This window comes from Bactrocera tryoni, chromosome 3 (assembly GCF_016617805.1).
Source record: "Bactrocera tryoni isolate S06 chromosome 3, CSIRO_BtryS06_freeze2, whole genome shotgun sequence".
In the NCBI taxonomy this organism is placed as follows: Eukaryota; Metazoa; Arthropoda; class Insecta; order Diptera; family Tephritidae; genus Bactrocera; species Bactrocera tryoni.
Window position 1 is genome coordinate 12,726,467 of NC_052501.1, and position 19,755 is coordinate 12,746,221.

Genomic DNA, 19,755 nt, shown 5'->3' on the forward strand with positions numbered 1-19,755 from the left:
TGGGTGTGAGTGTGTCGGTGTGTGTGATTACTTATGCACTTATATGAGTGCTAAGCGCAAAAAAACGGGTTAGCTGCAGAAAATGGGTCACTAAAATGCCAGCTCTTCCACTTGCCGCTCTAAATTTTCATAAGTCTCTATGAGCGCCAGCAAATATTCCTTCTGCGAGTCACTTTTTCCTTTCGCTTTCAACTTATAAGCTAGAAATATAATCACGTACTGCACTTACCCGCACGGAAATACACGAATGTCAGCAAATCTGTGTGTGTGTGTGTGTGTGTAAAAAACGACGTTGAGGCAAATGAAAAATCAGTCAGCGTTGACTAGCTTCAACATGGAAGAAGCTGTACAAACTGTAGCTGCTTAGCAAATGACACACATACACATAAACACCCGCACACTACAACAAATATTAACACTTTTTTGTACACATACAACAACAACAATTTATATGGTTTTTGTTGTTGGGTATTTTCACTTTCTTCTTCTTCACTGCCAGTTCATATTGGCCGTGTTTGTTGTCAATGGCGTTGCTAGCGTTTTTGAGCACGTCCGAAATGAAAATATCTGCAAAGAGTTAAAGAAAACACATGTATATGTAGATGCAACGATGGATAGCTGGGTGCATAGGTGGAGTGGTGAATGAGCAAAAAATTATTGATGCGGAAATTTATTCAATTTGCGTGTAAATTTGTGATTACGCACACACGTACATCTTCAAGCATGTGTATATGTATGTAGGTGAATTGTGCATGTGTGTGGCTGTGAGTTCTTGCGGCTAAAATGAGATTTGAGTTGAATGCCCTCAATTCTAATTTGGTTGCGCGGCTTGTACGGAAGTTAATTTAATAAATAGCACGAAACGTGTTGTTGCAAAAAAGAAAAGGTTTTCGCAATGTATTATTATACCCTGAACAGTGTATATTACGTTCTCCACGAAGTTTCTAACACACTAAAGAAATAAACACACATATAAAGAATGAGCGTAACGAACTGGGTCGATTTAGTCATGTTCGCCTGTTCTATATATATACGCAAACTAAGCTTTATCCACGAGAAGCTACTCTGTTGTAGGCACCATCGATATCCGCCCATTATAGGATTGCATTGTCAGATTCAGCTGTACACATAGTTGAAGAAGTAAGAAATTTACTTGTAAAGGGCTGTTGGTGTTATTGTTGTTCTTGTTGTAACGGTTATATAGTCTCCGCTTAAGTAGTACTCTGAACCTGAAGATTGGTTGACATCGTGCTGCTTCGACGAGGTCCGACAGGGAGAGTGGGTGTTAGAGAGGGTGTTAGATGAACGGGATTCGCTGGGCATGCAAAAAAGTGGTTAGAGTCATTTCATGCTGGACATATATTTATTATATCGAGTCTATTCTGGATAAGTAGGAGTTTAACTGCTGCAATCTATCAGTGCTATCCCGAACGCATGCAAACTCTGGAGTCTCACGGCAACCCGAGCCTCGAGTACAGCATTCACTGAGAGAGAGTCGGAAAAGGTGTTTATTGCTCCACTAGGAATGGCGGTTAGTGCGTGTCAGAAGTTGTTTGCGTCCGACGTCTGGTCCGCGTACTTTTTATTGTCGTCGACGAAATCTAGGAAAGACTTCTTAATGTTCCTAGAAGGAGAAGTAATATAACTGAGTCGTAAATGAAGATAAAAACTGTTAGTTAGTATAGAGCAACAAAGTAGAAAGAAGTATCTGTGGTTCCAAACTATATCTATAGCAAACTAACAGGCAAAGGTTTTCTAACACTTCCTTAAATATTTTGTGTGGAGAGGGATGCAAACACTTTCTGCACCATAGTCCAACCTTGGCATCACCGAGGCTAAAACATCTCGGTAGCCTTACATTCGGCAAATTTGAGCTAGGCACTATAAAAGTGATACTGACGGCCTAAGCTGTACAATTGAGATCCGTGTTGGGATCGACTTCCTAACTCGTAATACATAGGTGAAATCAAGTGATAACTATACCTACTCATCATATAACGGTTATGTCAAAAATTGTTGAAGGCGAGATAACTTACTAAAAACACAAGAATTTCATTAAATTCGACAATATAGTATATACCAAATGTGTACGGAAATGCTTCTTAGGAATTGGTATAAAACCAGCACAAAGTTTATACTATGAAAATGGGCAAATTCTAAAAAAACCTTGACCACTACTCATATAACAAAATTTTGAATTCCGTCTGATTCTCTCATCTTACAGCACATAAATCAATTACCAATCGGAATAAGACTATAGACTATATAGTCTATATAATATAGTGTGTGGAAAAAGAGTATGGGGAAATTGTAAATAAAATGAAAAATATTTAATTATTCATCAATATTTATTTTGTCGCCTTTAAAGTAATCTCCACCAATTCCAATACAATTATGCCAACGATTTTTCGAGCCCTCGAAACACTTTTCATAAACACAGGATGGTCTTTAGCTCCTTCGGCGAATTTTATTTTATCTCTTCGATCGACTGAAAATGGGTTCCACGGAGCGGCAATTTCAGTTTGGAGAACAAACAAAATTCAAACGGAGCCAAATCTGGTGAATACGATGGTTGGTTAAGGGTATTCATTGCGTTTTTGGCTCTAAATTCGGTCACAATCAGATTTCGATGCGATGGTGAATTATCGTCAAGTAAAATCCATGAATTAGTCTTCCACGATTCCTGCCGCTTGCAACAGATATTCTCACACCTCAATACGGCCAAATAGAACTCCTTATTGACCGTCCATCCCTCCGGAACTAATTCATGATACACTAAATCACGTATATCGAAAAAAACAGTCAGCATCACCTTGATTTTTGTACGGCCTTGGCGAAGTTTTTTTGGGTTTCGGCTGTTTTTTCTCTTCCATTATGATGATTGTTGACTTTTTTGCAAGTTGAACTTATAAGCCCATGTATCATCGACAGTTATAAAGCTATCCCTGAATGTGGCATCGGTATTCGCATGATCAAGCATGTCCAAAGAAACCTTTTTACAGTATTATTTTTAAAAAACCTCGGCTTTATCAGGATGAGTCGAGTAAGAACGCGTTCAGTAGCCAAAATATCCACCAAAATCCTTCGAACGGACTCGCCAGAGATGTCGAGCTCTATTGACATCTCTCTAACACTTGTCTGACGATTTCCAAGCACCATAACCTTTCACTTCTTTAATATTTTCATCAGTTACAGAGATCGAAGGTCGTCCAGAATGAGACATGTCTTCAACGCTCTCTCGACCGTATTTGAAGGCTTGTACCAATCTTGAGCTTATGTTTTTGAAAAAAATGAATTACCGTAAGCTTTTTCAACATTCGATTCTGCACACGAAATGGTTAGAAATACAAAATTTGAGATAAATTCTTTACTCGCTATTTTTATCTAAATATTATAAAAATCGCAACGCACGACAGAGGTGTACCGACTTCAGCAGCTGCTGTAAGCAAATTGGTTGGGAGATCGCGCTCATATTTGGCACAGTAATTAGGGACAGTCCTATCAATTTAACAAAATAAATTTTTTTTTTTAATATCATTTACCCGGGGAATTCAATTACAGTTTCAATTGCCAGTTATAGTACCATCCCTAATTAAAAATAGTTGTAATCGGACTTTAGCCTTACAAGCCTATGGCTGATTTTTTATGAAAAATATATGTTAATCTGTAAGATATATTAATGATATTCTGATAGACTCTTTTCCGGAACATTGTGGCCAACACTTGTGCCAAAAATAGGTAACATGAAGTCTTTACTTTCACCAGCCCCCAATTTTAAAAACACTTTTGACACATATACCTTATACCATATACATAAGTCATTCATTTGATATCTTAATAAAGTTCAGGAAACAATAATTCTTGATATTGTTTTGCAAGCCGTCAGAAGGAAGTTAAATTGTTTCTATAAAAATACCATAAAGTCCACAAATTTTTCAATTAAAAATCCAATCAGTATCAAAAACAAAAATTAAAAATAGTGCAAAACTTTTAACTGTCTTATTTTTGCAACTTCTGCAGCAGTAGTAAAATTTTAAATTCTTTAGAAATTAATAACATGCATTTTTCGTTCATAACAACCACTTTCAACCAATCTGTTATTGCCTCACTCCCCCTTTCATTCTCTCTAGCGTACTTTCGCACTATACATTTTATTGTTCACTGGCATTTAATTAGTTTTCTTTGCAGTCGCATTTCATTTTCGCCAGCTTCTCTATGCAAACATTTTTTTCTTAATTATTTTCAGCCTTTGCCTCGCACTCAAGCACGAATTAAAAAGTCTGCTAAGGAATATGAAAGCGGAAATATATAGCACACACACTAACACCAACACATTAGAGCGCACATTTCGCTTGAGGTGTAATGCTCACAGTTTTTATTTTAGTTGTTTTTTTTTGTGTTTTGGTGTGCCGCCAGGAAAAACATGAAATAAAAGTTAAATAAATGGATATTACTTGACAGTAATGTGACTGAGTATCATTTACACTTTAACACTTTGCTATGCCAGCGAGCATACACACATACATATGTACATAGACAATCGTCTGTGGAGACGTATGTCTCCATTTGTCATGCCTCTGGGGTCTAACTTGATGATGCTACAATTACACACACTCACACACACCCACATAAATGCAATTAAACTACAGACAAATGTAATTTTAAGTGAAATGATAAAAGCAGCAGGAAATCAGCAATGCGACAAGTTTAAGTCGCTGAGGAATTAAAAAATAATAACGCTTCAGCTCATGCGGAACGCGTAGATTTTTTTCAATTATTTCTTTGCGAGACTGTAAACTTTATATAACGGTTTTGGAGCTTTTTTTTTGCTTTATTGATTTTTTAAATGTGGTTACATATTGATATGTGGATATTTATGATCAGGAAAGCAAATTAGTTAGTCGCACCATCCGATCAAATTTGACCCGGACTAAAGAATAAATATGTGTATATACAAGTATATTTTCTCATCTTTTAATACAAGTTGTTGTTATTGTTGTTGATGTATCGGCAGAATTCTGCCTAGTTGACAGCCCCTGACCGTTCCGGTTATGGAAACGGTACTGTCATTGAAACAGACTTACTAATTTTAATACAAGTCTTTACTATCGCTAAGTAAAATTTCTCATAAGCCCTCGCTGGGAGTGCCCACAGCCTCTGATTTTTTTCGGTTTTGGTTAATTTTTGAAGCGCTATTAACTAGATTGTTGATCAGTTTTGTTGTCACATTCATAAACACACTTGTTCTCACCAGTAATGATTAATTTGATGTATGACAGGGTCTCAGCTACGCTGTTAAGTGTCACTTTTGCGACTTCTATTCGACGACAGTTTTGCAAAATTCAGATTGTGACATACTTTATAGCCAAAACATTAACCAAAATATGTTAAGACGATCTATAAGAAATACTCAGATCGCTGCTAACTCTCCGACGCCAACACGTCGGTTTTTAAGCTAAATTTTCCAATGATATCGTCATTAGCGGAGGTGGATGGACGACTAGCATGCGTCAAGTTTTCGATGAATTCATGGCCTTCACTGAATACTATGCGCCACGACTACAACTTTTTCGTCGATTCCATAGGAAAAATTCTATTGGAAACACATAATTGTACAGTACAAGAGGATGTCTTTTATATAACTTAAAAAAAATAAAATTTCTCCACTACACAAAAAAATCTTTTATTGGACCGAATGATATACTTAAGAGCATCCGAGCCATATCAGATACTAACAAAAGAGAGGACGCATAATTCCCGCAAGAGTCGGTTTTACATAACCGGAATCGACCCGGATTTTATCCGGCAAGGACTGTACTTTCAGAGATCTAACCTCGTTTGGATCGGTAAGTTTTGGATTAAGATTCTCATCTCTGAAGAAACGGCTTGCGGCAGGGTTGCTCTGTATCCTCTTGACTCGTGCTGGCTCAATTCAAACTCCACCTCGATTACGTGTAATAAATGAAAATCATGCAGCCATATTAAGACCTTCTTAGGCCTTAAGACACACAGGGAGCGTATCACGAGTTACGTGGCCCCATGCTGCCAACGCACTACTGCGACCTTCGGCTCATCGACTAAGCAATCTACACCAAGTGCAGACACTACGCCGCCACTTCACGCAATTGGCCAACAGAAGACCTCTACGGTCTACTGCCGAGGCTGCAAAATAGTAGGGAAGAAGGAAACAATTTTGCACTTTCTCTGTGAATGCCCAGCCCTATCACAGATCCGACACAGAACACTTGGAATACATCAAGCTAAGGTTTGGAGGTTTGCAAAAAGCATATAGGACATTAGTAGCTTCGTCGAAACCTCAAAATGCTTTGAAAGAGAAGGTGAAACGTGACAGCAAATATAAAATGCCTACGACTAGTGCATCAAAATGGCACAGCCAGTGCTAATTGAGCCCGAACGGCAACAGGGCTGCACTCCTACCTGCCTACCTACCTACCTACGGTCCATAGAAGCTCAAACAGGCAGCATTATTTCCGTTCTGATAGAACATTTCCCGCATACAGAAATTGCCTACTTGTAAATCAACCAAAGAAGAATTTTATTTGGCAAAAGTCCTGGCGAAGTAGCTATACCTGGTTACAAGAGCGCTGCTTTCAGATTCGTAATTTGTAAAAAAAAAATAATTGAAAAAAAAACATAAGGTTTCGTAAGTCACAATTGGAAAGTATTCAATTATTGTAGCTTGGTCAGACCAGGCGTCTTGAAGCTTGTTTTAAGATCGAGCGGTTAAGCCAATTATTACACCGGAAGTGTTTACATAACCCAGGAGTCTGTTAGGCTTGCGCTATTTTATATTGGTCAATCATCATCAAAAGTAGCATAGACTCATTCCTTTTTTCATGAATTTCTTCTAGAAACTCTTCTATCTAATTCTAATCACCACATTGAGAACTCTCCAAATCAGTTATCTTGAAAATTCGCTTCGCCACAAGTGTTCTACTCCCTTTTGCTCCTTGAAAATAAAAGCTCATAAGAAGCTTCGAGCAAACTACCAGCCGGTGAAATTGGTTGCTTGCCGGTGAAAAAGCGCCGCATAAAACAAAATCTTCAAAACGTAAAGCCAATGTGCAAACAAGCTCTGCTCACGTCACCCTACATACTACCTGCCGTACATACTGCGCTTTGTTGTTTTTCACCCCAAGTTTTATAAGTCTTAGCATTTTAAGTGGATGCACTTGAACTGATTTCGTTTACACACCGGCGCATTAAGATGCAGTCGCAGTGCAAATAGAAGACTTAAGCGCAAAAGAAAGCAAAAGGAGGTCGAAAAATAACGGAACGAAAAACAGTAGTTTGCCAACAGACGAAAATGCTATTATTTGCAGAAAGTAGAAAGCTAAAGAAAGTTTCATTGCCTCAGCAACCTGAAACCCACGACCAACTTCTCAGAAAAATAAAATAAGTGCTGGAACTATTTCTAAATAACGGTTTCTCCTTGTCATTTGTTGATAACTAAATCATAACGAGATGACGAACTGACAAACTGACAAACTGACTTACTACGGAGCTTATTGAAATTGCAAATATTTGCATGAAAACGTCAACTTAAAAGCGTTCAGCGAAAAGCTCTAAGTTCGTTGTGTAATTGAAAAACGTAGAACAGAGGGGTGGAAAGAAGTGAAAATTTCACCTGCGTCAAATTTACAAAAATGTGAATTTCAACTCGTCATTTACTTTTTCCAGGAACTTGCAATATACATTAGTGTCTCTTTTAGGTAAAATAATTAGTCTTCATTCTTTTTTGCAGGTGAATTTAAAATTTATTGCGATTAATATATGGTGTTGTTGTATGTTATACAGAACAGTAGAAATTTTCGAATGCACGAGTCTTTGCTGAAATCCATTTATAAAGAACGGGAAGAGAATAGATCTATCGCTAAAATATAACAGATATGACAGCCAATTGAACTTCCCGACGATCTCTCGCGAGGGGGTCTACAGACTTTCAGTAAGAAGTCAAAGAAGATCATTCGGACTCCCAGGCATATAGGTATAGAAAGTAACAAAGAAAGAAATGTGATGTTTCACTTATGAGCTTCTTTTAAAGCTATACTTAAAGAAATGTTATTCGTTAGGAGCTCCTCAACATCATTTATATTGGATGTACCACAAAATTACTTTAGCGCAGGAAAAATAGTTATCAGAACAACAATACTCCTACTTTTAGTCAAGAAAGAACTCAGCATAAAATTAAGGGCATCATAAATATATGTAAATTCTGGAAATCTGGTTTCAAAAACCAAAGTAAAGAGAGAGTCGATTCGCCGTTCGCACAAACTCGGACTGACGTATGAAATGACTTGTCGAATTTTACGTCGACATCTTAAATTGAAAGCGACTTCGCTTCAATCTATTGGCTTTTGAAAAGTTCCAAGAGGATCCAATGTTTTCGAGCCAAATTTCGCTTAGCGATGAAGTCCATTTCTGGCTCAATAGGTATGTAAATACAGGGTTTTTCCGGAAAGTAATCGTTACAATTCAAGCATTGACGTCACGGAAGGCATTCTTCGGAATAGTCTTGAGATCCGAGGTGCATGCTGCTTGGGTACCCTTTCACGGGCTTTTCAGGCAAGGAACCACAAAAAAAGGGACACATCTGGGCCGTAGGGCGGCTGCGGAAACGTTGGGGTTTCGGCCTTGGTTAGGTGGCTGTTCACAAGAAAGACGGTGTGAGCCGGGGCGTTGTCGTGGGGCAACTTCCAATCGGCTGCGATGTCTTGTCAAACCCGATTGACCCTTCATTTAACATTTAAGTCTATTCATGATGGGCGATGACTTTGATGTCAAAAAAGACAATTAGCATCGTTTTCACTTTCGATCTGCTCATTCTTCCGGTCTTTATCAGCGACCTCTTGTCGGCCCTCCAAAAAGGCCTGATGCCACCGAAACACACCACTTCTTGCTAAAGCAACATCTGGGTAAGCCTGCTTAATCACAGAGATTCACACAGAATTTAATCGCGTACCTCTGCTCTAACGAACACTGCATTTTCGCCTTGCACCACTCACAGAAACACGTCGCGCGAAAATGTGTGTCCTGACTCTTCAGATATTTGGAGACTATTGCCCAGCCGCTCATTCGTTAGCTAGGGACGCCCTCTACCGAATCCAGTCGGTGCGCGAACGCTCCAAAATACAATCAGGGCGGATGAAAATCAGTTCTATTACATGTCGCATTTAGGACGAAGAGCAGTGGAATCATTGGTTCAATGGAGACCGTTATCACACCATGAAAAGCGAAGCTCGTGATCTCGGCGACTTGGACCATCTGAGATATAGCCGCGGTCGAAAGAGATAAGCATTAAAAAATAAATGCCAAAGAATGTTGTTTCGAATAATAATAAGCATTCTGCAATAAATTTGATGTTCCTATGCTTTTTTTTTAAAAAATGCATTACCCTTAATTTGGAAAAAAAAATTTACTCTGATTCCAAAATGGTTAAAGTCGAATTACTCATTCTCATACCAAATATATTAGCAACCGTCCTGCGTTATTAATAAATATCCGTGAATATGTAAATTATCTCATTAAAACTATATCAGTCCGAATATGGTTCTTTCAATCCAGGTATGCTTAAATCGGATCCCTAATATTCCTTAGCACCCAAATTAGAAACGACTTGTTTTCAAGCATTTTTGAAATGGATTCATGTACATAAAGTAGGTCAAAATTGATAAATGGTTATCCAGAAAAAACCTTAGTATATTGTCATAACCTTAGCTTTCTATGGTCTTGACTGAAGTTATTAGGTATGCGTACAACTTTTCCTAATATCTAATGTTATCTGTAATCAAAGTCTCTCTGAGCGACTCGGTCCTGTAGCTTTCCTGTAGCCCATTATCAACAAATCTCAAATCAAAGTTATACTCAATAAATCAACAGACAATTTGAGTTCATTATTCTGATTATCTTTAAACTCGATGAACTTTTTTCCGCCGAAAATGAAACAAATATTATTCGACGCTTACTCATATAAACCTTACAACTTTACAGTCGTGCTTGTATATCATCGAAAGCAGCTTTAGAGTCGCAAAAAGCTGTTATTTTTCTCAAGAAATCGAACTCATAATGCAAACACTTTCCTGGTTACATTTACGGCTACGACAAATCATTCACACAACTTGTATACAATCCGCAACAGCGCAATTTCAACGCCTGCAACACCGCTGCCTATTTCCATGCCACACCTGCATCATTTACACCTCTTGTTGCATGAAACTTTTCCACGTGCTGCATACAGCTTATCTCGCGATTATTTGCCTTCTCCGGTTAAATAAGATTTTGCTTTGCGCACTTTTTGCCGTTATAGTTTGCATGTACTTTTCGCGAGTTCGCAGCAATCGTGCTTGGCAATCGTGTCCTTGACGTCAAAGTTTTATGTTCTGCACTTCTGCTTCGCTTCACACTTGCCACAGCCGATGTAATGATCTTCATTTTCGCCACGTTTAACAGACTTTGTAAGTAAAATGCATTGAGAACTAGACTTTCGCATTTCAACTTATTTTTCTTTTTCTACTTTTTTTCGAATATGCCAAGCAAAGTTTGCTGTCCACGTTTAATCCATTCATTTCATGGTCTTGTATTCTGTTGCACCAATAAAGTTTTTTCTTAACACCCGCCATTTGCTCAACACAGTTGTCAGTTCAATTCTTCGTCTTTTTGTGAATTTGGCATTGCGCCTGTCTGTATGCTTCTCATTTGGCAAACTTTTACCGCCAGCACTTTGTCCGACTACCTATTCACATACATACATACATATATACGTTGCGCGTTTCTTTTGTCCACTCGCTTCTTCATTTCACTTAATTTGCTGGCTTGTGTGCTCATCTTTTACTGATTTGCGCTGCAAAACCGAAATGTTTCATCACACCAAATGCGAGTTTGCGCCATTCGTGTTGCTGATGAGTAATTCCGTGTAATATTCGCTGTGGCTGCCACCAAGCGACTTTACTGCCGCCCTTTCCCCGTTATGCTCCGTTTTTTGCACTTCTTTTAGTCTTTTTTTTTGGTTTTTTTGCTTCGTTGCCACAAAAGTGATGTACTCCAGTTACTTGACCAACTGTCGGTGTAATGCGTTTTTGCCACTCGCTTCATTGCTTCTCCAGCGCACATTTTATGCTATTTCTTTTTGTCTGCCTTTCATCCCATTTTTCAGCATTAATAAAGTGATAAAAGCGCTTACTTTTTCCATTGAAGCTCCGCATTAAAATGATAGATACGAATCTGCGTCTGCATTTGTAAGCGCCGACATAAAGCTAAGTTTGATGAAGTACCATAGAATATGAAGTCGAAAAGAGCTGCATTTGCTGTGGGTACTTTTAAGCGTGCTAAATGGTTTACTGTGCCGCGGAGTCGCCAGTTCATGCCGTCGGTAATTAGCTTCATTGAAGCGAGCAGTGAGAATTTGTAAAAGATAGGTAGCTAGATAGGAATCTATACAAATTTCCACAAGCGTAGTCAATAGTAATCAATACCCTCTGGGGCCTAAAGAAATAATAATTACGTTAATTTGGCACATTTGAAGAGGTGGAATATTTTCTTCCTTTTGAAGTATATTAGTAAAGACTAATGACCGTTTTGAATATTTTTGCTTTATTTATATTTGAGTGGTTCAAATCAAATAAAGCTGTTAGGCTACCATTTTGAAAAAAGTTTCGTTACAAATATTGATAAGAAACAGCAAATATACATTCAAAAGGTCTTAAGAATATTTTCAGCTGAAAATATATTTTGAGAAGCGTTGCCAAGTGTTCAGAAAACTATAATACGAAATAGCATTTACTAATTATAAGACGATGGATATCATATTTATGGGTTTAAGAAATATTACCATTGCTGCAAAAATTTCTGTAATGAAAATTTAGTTAATTCAAGAAAAAACGTTCACTTCGACTGCACCCAAGCTATAATACCATTCAAGGGTAATTTTTGTATAACTAAATCTTAAAATGTAATCGGCCAAAGGTTTCCATTCAACGGTTGGTTGACACAATAACCTTCAAATTAAGTCACTTTATAAAGAACGTCTTTTAATCTATCCGTGCAAACAATAACTTGAGTAAAAAGTCGAGATATATTGATAAGACTTGAAACACGTATTCCTTAGGACCAAGGGATGCAGATGATCGTAATGGGACCATTGCCACGCGCAATAAATCCATCAAATTTAGTGGGTGAAATTATCCTGGCATTCCTATTATGCGCTGTGAAAATGGGCAAAATCATATGACGACCGCGCCTACTTCCTATATAGCAAACTTTTAAATTCCATCTCAGTTTTTCACTATTCTAGACATAAAGCAAGCTTTTAATCGTGTGTGGCACTCAGGGCTGCTTTATTAAATAAACAAAATATTTTCCTTCGCCATTTTTTCTAATGTTGAAATCATATTTGTGTGGCCGCAGCTTATAGGAATGATTATTCAGATATTCACTCAACTGCAGCTGGGGTGCCTCAATGCAGTGTACATGGACCTGTCCTCTTTACCATATTCACCTCTGATTTCCCAACAACCGAAGATGTTCTTATTGTCGACAGATGGCTCTGCTTTAATAACAAAGGGCGAAATCCCATCTAGTGCTAATTCACTTATTCAACCAGAGCTGAAGAAGATAGACACATGGATGAAAAAATTACATATTAAAGTTGATATATTCACTTCATTCACGTAACATTCACTATCAGAAAAGAAAGTTGTCCTCATGTACAAATAAATGGAACTCCGATTCCTCAAAAACATTAAGTTAAATACCTTGGAATGTATCTTGATCGAGAACTTACGTGGAATAACCATATCAAAGCTAGAAGATACCAAATTAAGAGTAAGACAAACAAACTGTATTGGCTCCTTGGCACGAATTCTGAACTCAGTCTTGAAGATAAAATTATGTTATATAAAACGTTATTAAAACCAGTGTGGACATATGATATTCAGCTCTGGGCTACGGCTTCCAAATCAAATACTGAAATTTTACAACGCTACCAGTCAAAGACACTAAGAATGTTTGTAAATGCGCCATAGTTTATAACAAACGAAAGTACAAGTACAACAAAAACACATTCGAATGCGGCTTTCTCAGCAACATTTGGAGCGTTTAAAAAGGAATAAAGTGTATATTGTGCGCGGATTCATTACTATGGATGATACTTGGGTCTAGCACTATGATTCTGAATCAAAACAAGAGGCTTAAGAGTGGTGTGAACCTGATTGTTCGGCTTCGAAGTTAGAGTTCATGCCCGGAAATTGGTCAAGAAGGTTATGGCATCATTTTTTTGGGATGCGAGAGGAATTTCGTTTGTGGTAAACAATTAATTCTGAAGATTATTGCAACCTTTTGGACCAGTTAAAGGAAAAAAAATCGTGAAAAAAGACACGGTTTGCAAAAGAAAAATCCTTTTTCATCAAGACAATGCACCGTGTCACAAAAGCATGACAATGGCTAAAATCCATGAATTAAAGTTCGAATTGTTGGAGCATCTACCGTATTTACCAGATTTGGCCCCCAGCGACTTCCATTTCAACAAATAAAGAGATCATACTGGCTATTGAAGCGTATTTTGCTGAACTCCCGGATTCTCACTTCAGGGATGGCATCCACAGATAGGAGGATCGTTGGAGAAAGTGTATTAATGTTCAGGGAAATTATACGGATGAAATACACTTTTTTAATCATAAAATTGTGTTCTTCTTATGAAACGACAAAACTTATTGAACAACCTGGTATTTATAATAAGTTAATCACTTTTGCTGAATGTTAAAAAGGCAGATTGCAAATCAAAGGTTGTTAATACAATATTGTTTTACTGTACAGTATACAAAACAATCATCAAGCGTGATCGGTAGTTTGGATTGAAATTTTAATTTCTGATTTTGATATTTTGGTAATAAAAACTTAATTTTAATTTTTCAATCCAATGTTGGAATTAAAAATATGAAATTCTCTAGGTTTTAGGAACTCGTGATTAAAAAATTAATTGTCGTTTTAAATCATTGTTTGCAATATTGATCTGAGCAAATAGAATTATAATTTTAGTTCAAAAATTTAAAGCCGGATTACAGCAAGCTTTAACTTATGTCAGTATGTCATTGAAAAACAAAATCAAGAAAAACTGAAGCCAACATTTCAATCTAATTTAAATAGTATTTTAACTGAACGATTTATACAAACAATTAGAAAATGGTTGTATAGTATTTCATAGCCTAAAAACGCCAGCAATTTAAATATTTTATGAAATGTTAATTTTTCCCAGAACATTTTCGACATCAAACGCATTTCTAATTGCATAAATTGCCCACAGGCATGCTGCGCTGACTGGTCAAATTGCACTCGAGCTAAAATGTATAAATTTTCAAATATTTTTTTAGCGGCCACAACAAGTACTGGCAGAAATGGAATGCCAACAAATACATAGGCATTAGAGTAATAGCAGAAAAGGCAGCAACAAAAACGCGCAGCGTTCATTTAATAAACGGCAAATGTATTTTATTAAGCGCTAAAGTCGAGCTTACAAAAACACACATTACAGCGCGGCAATTTGTTGGCACACGAATTGTCAGCAAATACGCCAGAAACTATGCAACAAAAAGAAGATGGCACACGCCAACACAAACTAGTTGTTTATGTGTATATGTGGCTGTTGTGTGGCTGTGTGTTTATGGGCAAGTGTGAATTTAGTGCGCACAGAAACACTGGCGAAGGAAGAGAAATATTAAATTGTCAAGTCATGTGCAATTTGCAAGGATATTGTGAAAAGGATACAACTAAATGCATTCCGCCCACTTACGCAGACACAAACACAAACACACACACACACAATCACGAAGTGTTGCAGCGTCTTCAGTGAGTTGAGTTTGAGCTTGAGCACGGTGACAAAAACGCAAATAAAATTGAGATATATGCGCTGCCAGTTATTGTGCAAACATGAAGCGTTGCATTGGGCAGCATTACAGCGCATTCGACGAGATGATTGCTGGGCCAACGGCAACACAGCACAACGGCGTTGGTTCGGCGGCTGTATATGTGTATGTGTGTATGTCTGTTGTTGCGTGAAAATACTCGTAAATAAAAATCCATTTATTTATTTAGAAGTACGCCAAGCGCAAACGTGACAAACAGACTGAACGACAGGAACATAACTTAGACACCGCCACCGTCACCATGCCACAACAGCAGCTGAAGCAGACGCAGACGCTAAAGCGCTGAAAAATAATAAGAAGCGGATGCAAAGGCATGCACAAGCCGGCAGCGAGCGTTGTATGTGTGTGTGTGTGTGTGTGTGGCTTAAAATAAATGGCAAGCGGTAGCAGTCAGCGCAGACAGTGCGAGAAAACTTATTTAGCGCAACCACAATGGCGTTGTGGCGTTGTGGCGCTGCGGAGCTGAAAAACAGCAACTTGACAAATTTATTTGCCACGCGATTTGAGTGTTGCGCCAAGGGAACGACAATGGCTGCCATAGCAGCAGTGGCAATAACAGCAATTGCAGCAAAGCGTCGCGCATGCACGCCAACCCAGCTACCGTTATCGTGTAGTATGAACAAGTGTATATTAGCGCACATATGCATTTTTATTGCTTGAGTGTCGTTTGTGTGTGTGTGTGTATGTGCGCATGCTTAACGTCCTCGTGGCATTGCAGTGCTGCCGCTGCAAACGAATTGAGTGTTGTATTGCATGCAACATAACTAGCATAAGTAATTTGTGCGCTAGCTGACGCTTTGACGCGCTCGAATATGAACTCGGTCACGCACTTAATAACGGCGCATACGTTTGTGTTTGTATTAGAGAAGAAGAATGCTTGAAGAAGCTTTGCAGGTGCAAGTAAAACAAGGTCTATTACGTTTTAAGTGCGTGGAAATTGAGAAACAAAGCCTGATAAGTACAAAATAAGTACGCAGCTCTTAAATTCCCGTTATGTAGTTATATATGCTGTGGACTGATTGCTTTCTTGTTGTTTGAAACTGAAAAAAAACGTATGTGGAGGATCACTGAATACCGTTTTCCTAATGTCGATAGTTCTTAGAACGGATATCTGCCTGAATCTCTAACTGTAAATAGTCTCCAGGAACTGATGAAGTTCTTAGGTCTTACTTCACACAGTCTAAATGTTTATTTACGGACTAATTGTGTTTCTACTAAGGAATTTTCCATATCCGATTTCATATCACGGCAAAGTTGAACGATGACGGACCAGTATTCAACTAAAGTTCTCTCCAAATACCTAAGTACGTAGGTTTTCTTTTATATTTCGGGATTCGAGATAAAAAGAAAATGTAATCAACGCTTGTTTTTCGCATGCGTTTGAACCAATTGCCGATTAATCGGCTTCAGTATTCCCGAAACATACGTTCTAAAAGCATCAAGCGCCTCTCCAGGTGTCGCAAGAAATCGACCACTTAGTTTATTTGATTCGTATGATAATAAAGAGAAGTCCTTCGATGCCAAGTCAGGACTATTGTATACAGTGGTATACGGAGAATGACTCATCAAATCGAGTTTTTGAGTGCTCAAATATGCAGCCGTTTCAGAGAATATGTAGGGGCTCGCATTGTCGTGGTGAAGGGAGGTCCGTCTTCGGTGGCTGGTTTTCCTCATTTCTTGAAAGACAACTGGCAAACAAATGGTTGTATACTACTCAGATTTTTTTTTTCTAATGTCCCTATCATAAAATTCCAATTTATTAATTAAAATGATTTTGCGGATCGTGTTTGTTACAACGGTTATCTAGTCCCCGTTAGGGTGTTAAGATTCAGTTAAGTTGCCATCGAGGTCATCAAACTGTAGACCCAGAAAACGTGCTGTTTCAACGTGATCGGACAATAAAGAGAGGGGTGTTAAAAGTGTAGAGTTTGCTGGTCAGCAAAAAGGTGGTTAGAGCCATGCAGGAACTCATTGCATGTCGGATATATGTTTGATATGTCAGAGTCTATTCTGGATAAGTGGAAGTTTACACTGCTACAGTATCCAGAAGGAAGCTCCGCAAAGGTAACTCCCGATTTTCACGGCAACTCGAGCTCTTCAACTGCAATGAGTGGAGGTTTTACTCCAGGTACGCTATTCACTGAGAGGGAGTCGGTAAAGGTTTTTATGACTCCACTGAGAATGACGACGAGTGCACGTCTGAAGTTAATTTCGTCCGAGTCTGGTCGGCATATTGTCCTATGACGTTGACGTAGTGGAGGAAGACCTCTTGATGCTCCTAGTAGGCGGTTCAGCTTCAAGCAGATGACTGCAGACATGATTTTTACGAAAATACCCATCACTGCATTCTTCTAGTGGTGTTATTGCGACGTGTTCAGTTTTTCTTAAAAACAGGCCACCATTTGCAGCTTTTTTTTTTTTTGATGGGGCTTTTCCACCAAGGCTGTTCATTTGTCAGAACCACTATATCTGTCATACAAATTTATCGATCAAAACCAAATTGCTGTTTAGTAAACCCTTTTAAGTGTGAAGGGTAACTTCGACGCAACGGAAGTGAATTTTCTCCCCTTTTTAAACAGATCTTCAGCAATAACACATAGAACATGTTAATTCCTTAATATGGAATTTCATTTTCCAATCCTTTCTCAGAGCTCACATCGTTACTTGTATGTCATTATACGTTTTCGCTTTTCCATTCTACATTTCCAAAAAACAAGTACTCGCAAGCAAATTCATGTCGCATCTCTCCGGTATTGACAATTTCAAAAATAATTTTATGCAGGCACGTTTTTAATAAAACTTTTCACATTTCGAATGCACAAAAGGGACAAAGCTATACAAATAACAACAACAACTGTTACAAGCAGTACACTGATGGTGTTTTGCCAAAACAAAACCAACAAAAAGCAACGATCAAAACAATTTCGCCGCTATATACTAGGATATTCGCTTTTATTAACGCCGAAGGACAAAAACCAAAAATTTCTCTTTCCATTTGATGTCAACAAGCGCATACTAATACAGTTATAGCGTACAAGTGTTTTTTTTTTTTTTGCTTTTGCATTGGTACAGTCGGTTGCATTCAAAGTGCAATTCTTCCATTTCAATTCCCCAAATGTGCAGAGACAGCGAAAAGTGTTCATAGATATATCTAAGTATGTATGTATGAAATATAAATATGTATATATGTATGTGTATCTACGTGAGTTTCAATAAGCGCAGAGAGCGCCGAGCAGCTTTTCATGCGTCTACATCATGTTCCTACAGGCTGCCGAACTAATTTAATATGCCACGCGATATTTTCCACATTTTACACAATTTTCACACTCACACACATCTTTATATTTGCGTATATTCTGCTACATGGCATTGCAAATTCTAATATATATATCTATATATATGTATATGTAAATATATATGTATATTAGGGTGATTCAAAAAATTTTTTTTTTTTTTTTTCAATTGGTACTCGCAAAAATAGGTTCCTAGACACCTCTAAGAAAGCCTCTCCAAATATGAGTTTTTAATTGTAACGGGAATGTCCTCCGCCTAACGGTTTTCTATTTTTTCTTATTATCAGATAGAAAAATTTATATCTCGCTTCCAACTACTTGAAAAAATATCTTGTTCCTTAGATTTTTTAGAAAATTGAATGCTCTACAAACGTTTAAAATATATTAACAGTTAAAGTTTGATCGTAAACCATTAACCGTTTTAAAGATATTAACAGTTAAAGTTTGATTATTTTTGGAGAAAATTTTTTATTTCTTATTAATTTTATAACTCAATAAAAAAAAATTATTATGAATAGATTTTTGGAGAGGTATTCTTAGAGGTGTCTAGGAACCTATTTTTCAGAGTATCAAACGAAAAAAAAAATTTTTTTTTTTGATCCACCTTAATATGCATTGATGTTTGACGATGAATATCTCGTAAACGCTTAACTTAATCGAAAAATCATTGTAGACCATTTTTATAGAGCAGTAAATTTCCTACAAAACTATGTGTTTTATCATTCATAATAATTTTTTTTCATTGAGTTATAAAATTAATAAGAAATAAAGAATTTTTCCAAAAATAGTCAAAAATTTCAACCGTTAATATCTTTTTAAACTTGGTTTGGGTTTACGAAAAAATTGTAATTGACCTTTATTTGTAGAGCATTCAATTTCCTACAAAGCCTAAGGAACAAGATATTTTTTCAAGTAGTTGGAAGCGAGATATAAATTTTAATCTATCTGATAATAAGAAAAAATAGAAAACCGTTAGGCGGAGGACCTTCCCGTTACAATTAAAAACTCATATTTGGAGAGGCTTTCTTAGAGGTGTCTAGGAACCTATTTTTGCGAGTACCAATTGAAAAAAAAAAAAAAAAAATGTTTTTTGAATCACCCTAATGTATATAGTAATATGGTATTTACACCCAAAAAGAGAAGTGAAAAATGGAATGGCAGGATATGGATAGCTGGTAGTTATTCATTCCATGATCAGCAGTGAAAAGGAAAATCAATACATATGTAAATACAAAAATCATATCACGAAAACATAAATCGGAAATTCCAAATTGTATACTTTCTAATATACTGCAGGTGTATCCAAACCCAACCCACTTCACAAATGATTACGAAATCTTATAAAAGGAACATTTCTCCAGCTTGAGAAATGGCGTGGGCATTCCATTGCCCGTCCGTGAAAAAGTCACCCGTCTGAAGAACAACAAAGCGGCGGCTGCCGATGGATTGCCGGCCGAGCTATACAAATACGGCGGCGAAGAACTGATAAGGAGGATGCACCAGCTTTTTTGTAGAATATATCGAAC

The 19,755-nt window shown here is 37.5% G+C and overlaps 1 protein-coding gene across 2 annotated transcripts in view; it reads right to left on the bottom strand.

Moving 5' to 3' along the window:
• Nucleotides 1-19,755, bottom strand: part of LOC120772533 (kazrin) — a 275,757-nt gene that overhangs the window by 198,984 nt on the left and 57,018 nt on the right. Inside the window, exon 1 of one of the 2 annotated variants that reach the window (XM_040101205.1) lies at nt 230-270. The exons of the other annotated variant lie outside the window; for it this stretch is intronic. The gene's annotated coding sequence lies outside the window, so the exon portion shown is untranslated. Of the gene's footprint in view, nt 1-229; nt 271-19,755 lie in introns of those variants that run through there. 2 annotated transcript variants of the gene reach the window in all.